This window comes from Malurus melanocephalus, unplaced genomic scaffold, assembly GCF_030028575.1.
Source record: "Malurus melanocephalus ecotype Western Australia unplaced genomic scaffold, MMel_1.1 scaffold_228, whole genome shotgun sequence".
In the NCBI taxonomy this organism is placed as follows: Eukaryota; Metazoa; Chordata; class Aves; order Passeriformes; family Maluridae; genus Malurus; species Malurus melanocephalus.
Window position 1 is genome coordinate 1,042,380 of NW_026623460.1, and position 14,331 is coordinate 1,056,710.

Consider the following 14,331-nt stretch of genomic DNA (forward strand, 5'->3'; position numbering starts at 1 on the left):
AAACACTGGTGTTTCAGGACCAGCTATTGCACGCRTGGAGATGTCTTTGAGCAAGCAAGCCATGAGGGATAAGGTTGTATGGGATGTCTACACGGAGGACAAAACGTCTGGAGTGTATTTTGCTTCCACGTGTGGCGGRTTGACCTTGGCTGGCCACCAAAGYCACTCTATCACTCCCCCTTCTGAACTGCGCAGGGGAGAGAAATTATAACAAAAATCTTTGAGCTGAGTTAAGGATGGAGAAATCACTCTGCTGTTACTGTCATAGGCAAAAGAGCCTGAGCTTGGGGATATTAATTTAATGTATTACCAGTTAAAGTCACAAATASGATAATGAGAAATAGGAGCAAATGTTTAAAAACACCGTTCTCCACCCCTCCCTTCTTCCTGGCACAACTTTATTCCTGATTTTCTGTGCCTCCTAACCCCCAGTGGCACAGGGGGATGGGGAATGGGGGTCAGTTCCTCAAACGTTTTCTCTTCTGCTCCTTCCACTGCGGGGGCAGCACTCACACTTCTCCCCTGCTCTGCTGTGGGGTGCCTCCCATGGGAGACAGTCCTCCATGAATTTCTTCAGCGTGGGTCCTTCCCATGCACAGCAAACACAAAGTGTTATTCATTTAACTGCTCCAGTGTTGGTCCCTTGCTGGGACTGCCATTCTTCAGGCACAGAGTGTTTCAGTCCAGGTGCCCTGGTGGGTCCCAAGTCCTGCCAGCAAACTTGCTCCAGTACAGACTTCTCTCTCGATGGATCTGTGGGTTCTGCCAGAAGCCTGTTCTAGAGTGAGCCTCCCATGGCGTTTCAGCCTTCTTGGGCATCCCCCTGCTCAGGGCATGAAATCCTCCACAAACTGCAGGATTCATTGGTCCTGCTCTACCGTGAACAGGGGCAGAGCCTGCCATATTGTGGTCTTCACCAAAGGCTGCAGAGGAATTCCTCCTCTGCTGCCTGGAGCACCTCCTCCTCCATCTTCTTCACTGACCTTGGTGTCTTAAATCTGTTAGCCCAGAGGYACTGTCAGTGTTGCTGATTGACTCACCCTTGATCAGTGGTAGGTCCATCTTTGAGCCAGCTGGCGTTAGCTACATTGGACATGGGGGCAGCTTCTAGCAGCTTCTCACAGAAGCCCCCCCTGCAGTCCCCCAGCCACCAAAACTCACACAAAAAACAGATTCATCCGGGATTTGGTCCAGGGCTTTTCATTTAGAATTTATCTGAAATACTGTTAGTTCCTGGAAATGACTAATGGCATAATCATTGTTGTGTGGGCAGGACCCTTTTCATTAGAGGGTTTCCAGGAAATCAACAGGGCCCAGCCAGAATCCACTAGCACCGTTTGGCTGGTGCTTTTGATTTTCTTCATCTTAAGTCAAGTTTGTGAATGAAATACACTGAGTTGGTGTGTTATCGATGAACTAGCCCATTTGTGTTAAGAGTCGACATTGCACATGGATGCTTTGTAAAGTACTGTAGAGAAGTTGCTTTAGCTGCTTTCCAAAAGCTTGTTCACAGACAGAAAAAAAGACCCTATGTACCAAAGGTAGGCTCATGTGGTTTCTTGCAGAGTTTGATCTGACTGCTACCATTCAGGTGTGCTCTCATCAAGCCTGCCTCCGATCTCCTGATCAAACATGTAGGAGTCCAGTGCCTTTTGGCAGCCAGCTGTGGCAGCCCACACGGTGCTGCCTGCAGGAAGCAGTGTGTGAGAAGGGGTGTAAGAATAAGGCTCACTTYTTCATTTTGCTTTGCATCACATTCAAATTACAAAGCATTACCAATGTCAAACATTACTTTTGACTGTCTGGTGCCCAAAGCTGTTCTGCTTTATTTCTTTCTCTTTCTTTAAACTTCACCCTCTTCCCTGTCTTTTTTTTTTTTTTCCTTAATTCCTGACCTCACCTGGTTTTCTTTTCTCTCACCACACTCTGCATTTTTTCTTATGGACATATAAAACTACATTTCTGTGTAGTTTTGAATCTGATTCACTAACCTCAGCATTCCTGCACAACCTGCAGGCTGTGGGATTCAGATGCACAAACTGTAGYGACTTTGACCTTCAGCAGTCGTGCATTTGTCAGATCTGACTTAAAAATACATGATGTGGTTTGTGCACTGATAGTTGTTCCTGGCCTTATTGGGAAGGTGCGGCGCTCACATACCACCATGTCTCCTGTTTTGCATACTCCCTGGGCCACTGCAGAGACAAATTTGGCCTCAGGGTCCCTAAACTGCCTCTATGGTGGTCTCTGCTCCAAAAAAAAAGAACGGATGTGGGACATTGTGTCAWCTTCACTGGCCTCAAGAGATAAGCGTGTTTTCTCTCATAGGACATCCATGCATCTCTTACTTTCATGCTCCACTTGTGACCCTGAAATGGTGATCGGATGTCTGGGGACATTGTAACAGTGCAGTAAAGAAGATGTCAGCAGCAGGAAGGAAAAATGATGGAAAGAAAAATGCAAACTAGCTTTGGGCCTCTACTCCGAGGTGTCTCAAGGCCTTCACATCATCTTATTCCTGGGGATATCATGACATCCCTCCTGCAAGGTGCACCTCAGACCACAAGAGCACTACCTCAGCACTGCTTTCTGCCCTTGCATCCACAGCTGTCCCGAGACTGGAGGCTTGAGGAGTCTCTTAAAATGCAGCTGTATGGTTGCCTCTGAGATCCGTTGTGGTGGGTTGGCCCTGGCTGKGTAGCAGGTGCTGCTCAATGCTGCACTCTCATTCCTCTTTTCAGCTGGACAGAGCAGAGGATTCTTGTGGGTTGAGATAAATATGGGAAGAAATCACTTACTGATTACCATCACAGGAAAAACAGACTGGACTTGGAGGAAAAATCAATTGGATTTATTACCAATTAAATCAGAGTAGGGTAATGAGAAATAAAAACAAATGCTGAAAAATTACCTTCCACCCTACCTCTCCCTTTTTTCTGGCCAATTTCTCTATCTCATCCCCCAGCAATGTAGGGAGTTGGAGAAGACCATTTAGTTCATCACACATTGTCTCTGCTGCTCCTTTCTCTGCAGGGGGAGGACTCTTCACACTCTTCCTCTTCTTTGGCCTGGATTTCTCCTGGTGTTGCAGGTGGATCTCTACTTCACTGTGGACCTCTGTGGACTACAGGGAAAGAGCCTGCCTCACCATGGTTTTCACTGCAGGTCCCTGGAATATCTCCGCCTCATTCTTCTTCACCAGCCTTGTGTCTGCAGTGTTGCTTCTCTCACAAATTCTCACTCCTCTCCCTGGCTCTCCTGTCCTACACAGTAGCTTCTTCCCCTTCTGTTACCCCAGAAGATCTACCTCCACTGCTGATGGGCTTGACTTTGACCAGCAGTGGCTCCATTTTGGAGCTGCCTGACATTGGACATGGGGGAAGCTGCTAGTAGTTTCTCACAGAAGCCACCTCTGTACACTGTCCCCGTTCCACTATGGAAAACTTGCCTTGCAAATGCAGTGCGTCCATAAACCATCACTGTCTCATTTTCTTACCCAAAGCTGACAGCACTTAATCTCTCATTGCTGGCTCAAGTCAGGGGATGGTTGTGGGTGGGTATGGAGTCATGTTAAAAAAAAACATGTAGCCTGTGATTTCCTAGAAGATGCTCTTTTAACAGAACCGTCTATTCACYGAAGAGAGATGTGCACAAGATTCAGTTTCCAAAAGTGCACATGCAGTTGCATTTCTGAACAAATAATGCTTAAGAACCCGTGTTTACACTGCAGAAGTTGTCCAGCTGACATTTTTCAAAGCAATTATATTTTTAGATGTACAAATATGCAGGGATGAGTAGGAAGATGGTCACCACATCCCGGAAAAACTTAGGATCCTTAAAGGCATCTGTAATAAAGCATTTGAAGAACAGGGYTGAGATGCCTAGAGCAGACCGGAAGAAACAAAACTAGCTGGCTACCTCATGAGACATGCACTCTTGCCTCTCAGACAAGCTTGGAGGTGGCTGATTCATGCAATGACAGGAAGGCTTGAGGAGCAACACAGCCGGAGCCCCAGGACAGAGGAGCCTCCTTTCTAGTCTTAGTCTTATCCATCAGACATCTTAAGCTGCTGCTGCATCCGGGCAGAAGAGATGCTGTAAATATTTCATCCATGCTGGTCATAGGTGTTACCTATTTAATAATGTTTATATGTGTTTTGGCAAACACATATATGGGGCTTGTGGGCTTGTTCGTATGAGGAGGGTGACCACTGACAGATAGTACCCAAGTGCATGACTGGCTACAGGTCACAAAAGTGCCAGTGATGTGTTTCAGGCATCTGTCAGCACCAGTCTTGTCTGTTGGAGCAGAGTATTAGAAGGGAACCTTCTCCCAGTGACCAATAGGGCATGGGAAGAAGGCCTGGCCTTGGCTTTCCTGGGTGCTACACAAGAGCAGTGGATTCCTTTCCACCCTACCTATAGCCAGGCTGAACCTCAGCCCTAACCAGAAGAGGTTTTCAAGTTACTGGGCTGTGTTACATGCTGACCATGGACCTCCCAGGGAAGCTGTGGTCGTATGTTTAGTGAAGACAAATGGGAATGTRTGGATTTTCCTTTCATTTTCTGCTCTGCTGGAAAGGTGAACGCTGCTGCAGCCAGTGCTGTCGTACCAGCTCCCTCAACTGCTGTAAGACAAAGGATTTGACAATGATTAATGATGCAGGGAGGCATAGCTGCTGCTTTTCCTTCCTGTCTGGACATTTAACTCCCTCTCAGTGTGCTGTCGTATCCTACAGGATTCTTGAGACAGCCCACCTCCTGAAACCTCCAAATGAAAAAAACCAAAACAGTGTTGAGCCGAGAGGGGAACCTGAACATCTGTGTGCATCACATGGTTCTCAAAGATAGTTAATGTTTACCACCTTTGTGGTTAATTAACAGGAGCCAAATAATTCTGCTTTATTGCCATGCAATTTCCTCTCATGGTAACACTGGAATGTCTTATGAGACATTTCTGAGAAGTGTGACACTCATTTACAGCCTTTGGGTGCCTTTGGGCTCATGAGAGATGCTTCTGCATGAGTGCACTGCTGCTGCCTACCACCAGAGGCAAATGGGCTGGACACCTGTACCTGGGGGCAGGTGCCCTGCCACAATGATAAACATCAATTTCCTCCCTGACTATCCCGTGTTTGGGATCTTTGTGTGGTGTTGGAGCAGCGAGAGTTTCTTCAGGGGGCACCTGGATAGTCCACATGGGCTGGTGGGCTGCTTTTTGGTCACCTGCTTTCTGATAAACCCTGGCCCTTCCCACCAATGTTGCAGCACTGCATCAGGCAAGCACCAGTTTACAGGGATAGTGAGGCATCCTCTTCTCCAGAAAGAGTCCCCCCTGACTGTGGTTTGGGGGGAATCCTGTGTCAATCACAATTTTTTTAAAAACTTCGATATTTTCTTCAGATTTTACCCTAATTTGAGATGTTAACTTGAATCTTGCTGTGGAGGTCAGCAGGGGCTCTTTCCTCAAAGCTGTGTTGCACATATCTGTGCCTGATAAGCACCCCCTCAGTCCTAAGTTTACTCTTTAGAATCATATTTATGTATTTTCCTTCTCAAGCAATCACAGCCCTAGATTTTTCTCCCAGCAGCTATAAGGCATGGAAACTTTGCAATACAAATACTAATACAAAGGGAGAAGTAAGGTCTTTTTTGTTAAGAACTGAATGAAAAGAGGCTGCAAGCAGGAAATAGGGTATGCAATGTAAAGAAAGGACATAATTTTTTTTTTTGTGTGTGCGGTCCCAAGCTCTAATTTCAACAGTTGCAATAGAGGCTGCAATAACAGTGTCCAGACACCGAGTTGGTCTAGACAGGCCAATTAATGTTTCAGAGTTCTCTGAGCCCTTAACAAGATTAAGGGCTCTCTTGACTCATTTATCCTTTCAGTATTGGAATAAAATCCCAGGTTTTGTCAACAGACTCTTAGAGAAAGCATGCTGTCTTTGCAACAAACTGTTTTATTTTTGGGGGAGGGTTCTGCGCAAAAAGAAAATGGTCCAGTGGAAACCCTGGACCAATTCCGAAGTGCTGTTGCTTGAAAGCTTTGCTCCTGATCTGCTGAAAATCAAGTCACAGGAAGATAGCAGCCATGTTTCTACATCCTTGTACCTCTCTGGGTGCCAGCTTGTGCTGTGGGGTTTGGGACACTGGTTTTAGGCTGCAATTCAGCAAAGCATGGAAACRACTAAGTTGTTGCTAACACACTTCGTTTGGCATTGGCAACTGGGAGGAGGAGCAAACAGACGGCCAGAGTTTGGCTACTGTGTTTTTGCCTGGGCCCAGCCTAAGTTGGCTTTTGTTAAGAGTGAGGCCATTGGTTGTCTGGTGGAGGGACGTCAAAGGAAATTGGCCAAGGCAGGTGAAATGCAGAGAACAAGACTGTGAGGACACTCAGGACTGGGCTGTTACTGACAACTGCAATACCTGGGAATTATTTCCAGCCTTGGGCTGTCTCTGGGCCACACCCACCCCCTCAATGGCAGTTGACACCCAACACCTGTTGTTTGTCAACTCCAAACAAAATTGGTGTTTCCAAGAGGACCTCTGTCTTAATCTACATTGACTGGCCACTGGCCTTGTGTGGCTTTTTGATTGAGCAGAAGGAAAGGCTCCTGACCTACCTTCACCCTGCCTTTTTTTGGTGTGTGTTCCTCTTTCATCATAGCTGGATCACATTGCTTTTGTCTGCCATACAGGTTGGGAATCAGCTGATGTATGTTAGCTTGGACTGAGGGGCACTGGTCATCTCTAACACCTTCTCAAGGCTCTAAGCTTTGCAGCCTTCATATAATACACAGCCATTCAGGAGCCTGTAAAAACAGCCCAGTCTTTCTTTTAGCACAGGAAAAAAAAAACCCTTTTAGCATAGATTAAATATAAAACACTATTAAGTTTGTCGTGTATGCCTCAAGACCATAGCTCGAGCCTTCAGTAGCCAAATGGTATTTGTTAGGATGCAGTCTCATTCAAAGGGTGCTAAGAAAATGCCTAATCTGATGCCTGTGAAAGTTAAACAGTGACCAGCCTTGGAGCAGGACCCCCCCAAGACTGTGCATGACCCTGGGTATATGTGGCAATGAACATCCCCCACTTCCTCCCTGCCTTGACCACTCTACAATTAAGGAATTCTTGTTAGGCCTTGGCCTTGGTTAATGGCCAGTTAAGTTCCCCTTGAGCTTATCAGAACTGTCTGTTCCCAGGAATCACTGTTGTCTTAATGAGCTCCAGTTTTCTAATTAATAGCCTTGAGACCTTATTTTTGTCTAAATAACAGCCCATGTGTAACAATATTGTTGTTGCTAGACCTTTTTGGAGGAAAATTCCAGTTCAAATTCCCAGATTGTGACCAGGATGACTAAAGCAAATCATCTCACAACCCCATGGACAGTGGTCTTGAGTGAAGCTCTCTGAGCTCTCCTGGCTGCAGCCAGCATCCCTGTCTGCTTTTGGTATCTGTGGCAAGGCAGTGGTACCAGGAGGGCTATGGGGGTGATTTCTCTGACAACCTGATGGAAGCTTCCCCCATATCCAACACAGTCAATGTCAGCRGGCTCCAAGATGGACCTGCCACTGGCCAAGGCTGAGCCAGTAACAGCGGTAGCACCTCTTTGATAACATCTTTGAGATGGAAAAAAGAGTTATTGCACAGGAAAAATTGCATCCAGAGAAGAGTGGGAATATGTAAGAGGAACAGCTCTGTAGACACCAACTCACTGGAGAAGGAGGAGGAGGAAGAGGTGCTCTAGACACTAGAGTTGAGGTTCCCTTGCTGGCCATGTCCATCTTGCTGGCAGACCCTGGTGAGGCAGGATGTTCCTCTGCAGCTGTGGAGGATCACAGTGGACCTACAGCCTGCATGGAGGATCCCATGCTGGCAAAAGTGGATGCTGAAAAAATACCATCCACAGGCTGTGACCTGTGGAAAACCCACATGGAGGGGTTCTGCAAGTTCCTGACAGGAGCCAATGCTGGAGCAGGTTTGGCGGCAGGACTTGTGAATTTGTGAGGGACCCACTGCTGGAGCAGTTAAAAAGAGCTTCTGTCTTTAGGAAGGTCTCGTACTGGAGGAATTAATGGAGGACCATCTCTCACAGGAGGGTGGCCACTGTGTAGCAGGGAAAGGGCTCCTGTCCCTGAGGAGGAAACAGTGGGAGAAACAATAAGCGATTAACTGACCATTCCCTATCTCCCTGCTCCAATGTTGGGTAGGAAGTAGAAATTCAGGAATAAAGTTAAGTCTGGGATGGAGGGAGGGAGGAGGGTAAGCTGTTTTTAAGATTTTTTTTTTTTTTTTTTTTTACTTCTGATCTCTGATTTTTATTAGGGATATATTAAAGTAATTTCCCAAAGTCAAATCTGTTTTGCCTGTGGTGGTAAATGATGACTGATCCCTTTCTGTCCTTGTCTTGAATTATGAACCTTTCTACCCTGTTCAGTTGAGGAGGAACATGATGGAGTGGCTTTGGTGGGCACCTGGTGTCCAGCTGAGTCAACCTTCTGCACTCTGAATGGGATGCCTCTTGGAGCTTACCAGCTCTCACTTGTGGTACTCTGGAAAATGTTGCCAAAAGTTGCCCATGGGAYGTGGACTGGGGGATACCCCCCACTCCTTGAGGGTCAGTCCTTTTGACATATTTCAAGGCATTTTGAAAATATTTCACTGAACTTGAGGGGGATTTTTAAACAGGTGTATATGATTTTGTACATAACTCTATGTGTCTGTGTGTGTCCACAGAGACATTGATTTGCATACCCTACAGCATACAACCTGTAGCCTGAATGCTGCCATCTCAATTTTATTGTTATGGTTATAATACACCATATTGAAAAATTTGTAACTGTAATTATAAGTATTAAATTATCAATGATTAAGGGATGTTAAATCCTTTAGCTATAAACCGTTCGGTGGCTAAGTTTGCACACATCCACACCTAGGCTTCATCAAGACTTAACAAAGCAAAGGGGTCTTCAAAGAACCTTGTGACTCAGCAGGAGGGTCCCTTTTGTGTCCCCAGCCTCTGTATAACTAATTCTGAAGTGATTCTAATACAATCTTCCTTTGTATGCTTCATCTAAACAGTACTAGAGTAGAACCTGCCATTGAACTTGGTCACATTGTTACAAATTTATACTAAACCTACTTTTTCTGATGGTGATTTGTTAAGCAACATAAACCATTCATTCATGACAGTGTAAACTTTTGAGTTTCTAGTTCCCATTTCACTCAAAACACACCTGCCCTTTGTTCCCTGTCTTTGTGGCCTGTCTGTGTTGGGCTCTCAGGACTGATATATAAGCAAAAGAGTTGTGTTTGAGTTACATGCAGTTTCCTCCCAAGAGAGCCAGGTCCAGGCCTGGAGAAGTTGAGGCTCCAGTTACTTATTGACACAGATAGAAATAAGTAGCTAATAAATACAGAGACCATGAAAGGTTGCTCTGAAGCATATTTTGGAGAAAATAGTCCACCTTCCTGCAATTCAAGATGTTCAGTCCTATAGAGTCTGCTTCTCCCCTCTGAGTAGATTTGTTTTTTTCTTCCTGATTTATTTTCTAAGTACTTGTCACAATTAAGAGATTTGCACATGATGACAAATAGCCACTTCTCCAAAGTGTACACCAAGGTGGAAATTTGAACAATGATAAAAGATCAGAGTTTTGAAATAAGAAATGCCAAGTTAATCCTTCATTATTTTCCTGGCACAGAGCCAGAAATCCTCTCCTGTTTTTGATAATAAAACGTGTTTTTTTTTATTTGTCTGTATTTGATTTGATTTTGCTCATCCCTCTTTATCATGGATCTGGCATGGATCTGGCAGCCTCAGTAGAACAGGTTTGTTTTCCAGAAACTAAAAATCCTTACCAGAAAACCAAAGGAAAAAAGTGTGTTTTATATTTGATATGTTACTATGACCTGTTTAGTTACTCTGTTACCACTAAACAAAACGATCTTTTCTACCAGGAAAGATCTCTACTGAGTAGGACCTAACCATGATCTGGCTTCCAGCAAGGGAAATAAGAACTGCATTAGATGCCCAGTATATATTTCAATAAACCTGAATCAGTATGTATTTTTGGGTGTTTAGTACTGGACTCATATTCTAATGTGTCTGATGATTTGGTTGAGCAAGAATCAAATCCAGGAGCAGTTTAATTCCTTTTTCATTTTATAGCAAGGTTCAGTTGCTAGGGTACAGACAAGAGAGTTTGGGGAGAGGAAACGCCTCTTTCTTCATGCCTCATATCTCCCTTATACTCAAGTTGCCAAATGTTACGTGCAAAAATTAGTTTACTTACTGGTCTGACCCTTGAGAAGGCAGCCTCTTGCAGTCAATGGGACTGCTTTACTTGGAGTTGGTGGTGTTTCAAATTCTTGCAGGCAGGAGAGGGGGGTCTTAAGTAGTTTGAGTTTTATGCTCAAGACCTAGTGTTGTTGGACTTCATAACTAGAAGTGACTCAGTCTTTGATTTACAGACCTTAACCAATATCAAACTGACTTCAAAATTAGAGAACATTATCTTGCTCATTCCTTTTGGAGTAGGAAGAATAAATGAACTTGCCACAATGACTAGTAACAAGTTCAGCACCTTTCAGCACTCTGCCTGCAGCACAGAAGCTGTGCTATTTCACTTGAGCATGCTGCCTTCAGTCCATGGACTCACAGGCAGAGAAGAGCTGCAGAATGTCCTTGAATGTGTCTGCATTTGGACGGGCTSCTCTTCTGCAATTAAACCACAACACTTATCACTTACCAACCAGCTACTCCTCTGAAGCACATTTTCTTGATTCCCTCAGAGCTGAGAGATGAACTTTATCTTCTCCCCAGAGGAGATATGATTGCAGCAATTTATTGCTAAAGCAAGCTACTCAGGCTGTGAGGAAGCTTCTTTAGACTTCCACAGTGCTTGCTAAAGACAGAGGATTCTTGCAGGTCTATGGCACTGCGAGTAAAGGTTTTGCCTGTAAGCAGGACACCTGAGTCCWTACAAATGCTGGGCCTGCTTTTGGCTGGGGGCAGGATTATTGGTGAAGGAGAGAAGAAAGCCAAGCAAAATAACTTGGACCAAAACTTCACAAGCTTTGGGGGACTTCAGAATTTGCTCCTAAATCCAGATGCTGCATTTCACCCTGCACTTYTCTTTAGCTCATCTTGTAGCTCCAGAGATATCATGTCCTAAGCTGAGTGCTCAGGATTTGGGATTTGTTTAAAGATCAGAGTAGCAGTCTGTGAGTGAGACCCACATGGTGCTGAGGGCTGAACTACATTGGTGAGGCTTGCTCAGCTGTCACCATAAGCAACAACCCCAGTCACCTCTGCCAGAATCAGGGACACTATATTAGGGTTCCCACTGCTGCTGGGATTAGCCTTACAGCACAGTGCTTTCCCACTTTTTCCTCCAGAGCAGATCATGTTGCTCCCTCCACCTGATCCCACCTTTTGTCTGTTGCTTACTGTGCATTAGCAGGTTTCTGCCTGATCCTGAGGCAGCACCAGTGCAGCACTGCATCCCAGCACCACAAGGTGCTCCCAGGGGTCTGGGTTGTCCAGTTGGTGCCCTCCACCTTCTGCAAGGTAATTAGACCCCAAATCTCCTCTCAACTATGGGGATGCTTGAAGAATGCCCTCCTTCTTCATGGAGATTTAGCACAGCACAGCAATAAGGGGTCAGAGAGAAACTGATAAACCAATTTGTCTGTTTCCTCTGGATGACCAATTTTAGGTAAGGTCACCTCTCTGGCATGCCAATGCACCATATTTCCTGAGCTGTCCCTCTTAAGAAGAGGYAGAGGTTATTTTTTTGCAAATGTGCATCCTCCCCTTTACCCAAATTTTTGAACCTTTGAAATTTTTTACATCCTTTGAACCTTAAGCATGAGCAAAATTGCAGCCAAACCACCCAGWGGAACTTGGTTCATATGAGATATTTCCACTCTAGGCATTGTTTTAATTGCTCTGCTGAAAGGTCATCATTGTGCTTTGAAGCAGGGGTGGAAACATATCCATTAGTGACATTCTCAGCTTGACTGATGGTTATTTCACTATTTTGTAGCATAAATTGTCTTTATTATTGGTGGTTATTAAGTCGCAAGAGCTGGTATTCTGCTTCACTTTCATCCTAAGCAGCAAGAGCAGTGTCTGGTTAATGCCCTGAGAATGAGGGGTCAGGGGTCTCTGCTCTCTCAGAGCCCATGGAGGGACTCTGCTGGGTGCCTCCCCACTGCTGTGCAGCTGTCTGATTCTAAAGCACAAGCCAGCAGGTCATTCTGACCCAGCAACCTTCATGTTCACTGGGTAATGAGCATTCCCTGTGCAACAAAAGAGGATGCTAAAAGCTGGTGTAGTTTCTCAGCTGAAAATGGCTGTCAAATTCACACTAGATGAACAAAAGACTAGTCTGGGACAAACTGAAGAACACAGTCAGTGACCTTTTACAGCATCCTCCCTTGTTCCTCTCCCTTTCTACACATGAGCACACAAATCCACAAGCCCTACCWGAGCAGATGCAGTTGCCACAACCATTGCTTTACTTATGACTGCTATCCAGGTGACACCTTTGAGGGGCAAAGGAGCCTCTCAAGCACTGGGTAAGGGCTTGCAGGGTGGCTCCCCAGCTTCTACATGCTCTCCACTCACCCAAGGGTTTTGCTAGCCTATACCTTGTCTCCTGTGGAACTTACTGTATTTGTAGGCTGAATTTGCTCTTAGCAAGAAGTAGCAGATTCCTAGGGCAATGCCCCAGATCTGAAAAAGGTGCCCTAGTGCAAAATCCTCCCAGGTTTGTTCATTCACCATTTTTATACTAGCTCAGCTTTATTCTCAGTGCAGTGGCAYTCCTCCTTTGTCAAGGAGCGAGATCAGAAGGAAAACTTGTGTAAATCTGTAGAGAGAATGTGTGGCACACACCCATCTACTGGGCAGTCTCTGTATTCCCAAGAACTTTCTTGAACTTGGCAGTCTGCAAACTAGTGAGTATTTTCTATGTAAGTCGTTCACATCAGCAGAGTTAAGAGATTATCAAAGAATGTGATTTTATCAGATGACTCAGAATTGGGAGCGTTTATTTCTCTCAAGCACCTTTACGTCATCCTGACTCAGCAAAACAGGTGCAGTTCAACTTTTTTGTTCTTATTTAGTAAGTTTCCTGAGGATATTTTCTTTAATGTGGACTCCATTCTGTGGATCTCCATGGTCATGCTCAGGAAAGTTCCTGCTGCAGCTAGGACATTTTGTAAAGGTGTCAACACCAAAAGAGGAGTCCCAGTTCGACAACAAGACTTGTCCCAGAGTTTTTGGGTGTGGAGCCTCCTTGCCCCAGCAGCACACGCCTTGTTGCATTGGTATACCTCCTTGCCCATCTGTCTGCACACATGGGTTTTCCAGTGCATGGTGGTGTGTGCCACAAATACCACTGTACGAACACTGCAGGGAAACCCCACAGCTGGGACATTACATTGAATACAGTTTTTGTCAGCGATCACAACTGGCCATCATTTGTCAGCAGAACTAATTTCTAATCTACAGTGAAACATTTATTTTTCCTTTACTTTAAAGGATCCTTGATAAGAATTTTATTGTTATTCGCTTCTTCCCCTGTCAGATGAGGAATAAATTATTCATACCCTTTTCCATTGTGCCCCACCTCACATAGAGGTCAGTAGAAATGACTTAAAATGTGACGAGGTACCAGAGGGGTTTATATCAGCTACAGAAAAGTACAGACCTGAAGGGATGTAAAGTTGGTCTTTCTTCCCCTTATTCTTGTTTTCGTTGCTTTAACACCACTGAAATCTTTTGTGTCTGGTGGCCTGAGAAGTCAGCTCAGGTATTAAAGAACCCTTTTCTGAAGGCTGTAGGGTAAAGTGTAATGCTGACACACAACCCAAGTCTCTCAGGCTGGGGAGCAGCCTGCTCAATCTGCTGGGAGCTGCCTGCACTTGGGGTTTGGCAGGAAAATGAAAGGACATTTTCCCCTAGGGTCCTTGGAATCACAGTGGGACATCTTGAAACYTTTGGGGTTTTGGTACCAGTCTTTTTTGGCTCGTTTGCGCCACAGCAAGATGTACTCCTAATGAACCTCACCAGGTACTTCTGATAACCCCCACCAGGCCTAGGACATGGGGCTGTGACGTCTCCAGGTCCAGGGTGTTTTCCTGCCAAGGCTTAGAAGGACTGGGGCTTCTCAGCTGGGGCTCTGTCCACCTCTTCACGTGGCCATGCCTCTGTGAGCCCATGTGTGCATACCCATGTCTATGTGGGGTTGCAGATGTGTAATCAACTTTACATGATGGGAAATGTAAAACTAAGCATGGTGCTGGCTGGAGAGGGGCCA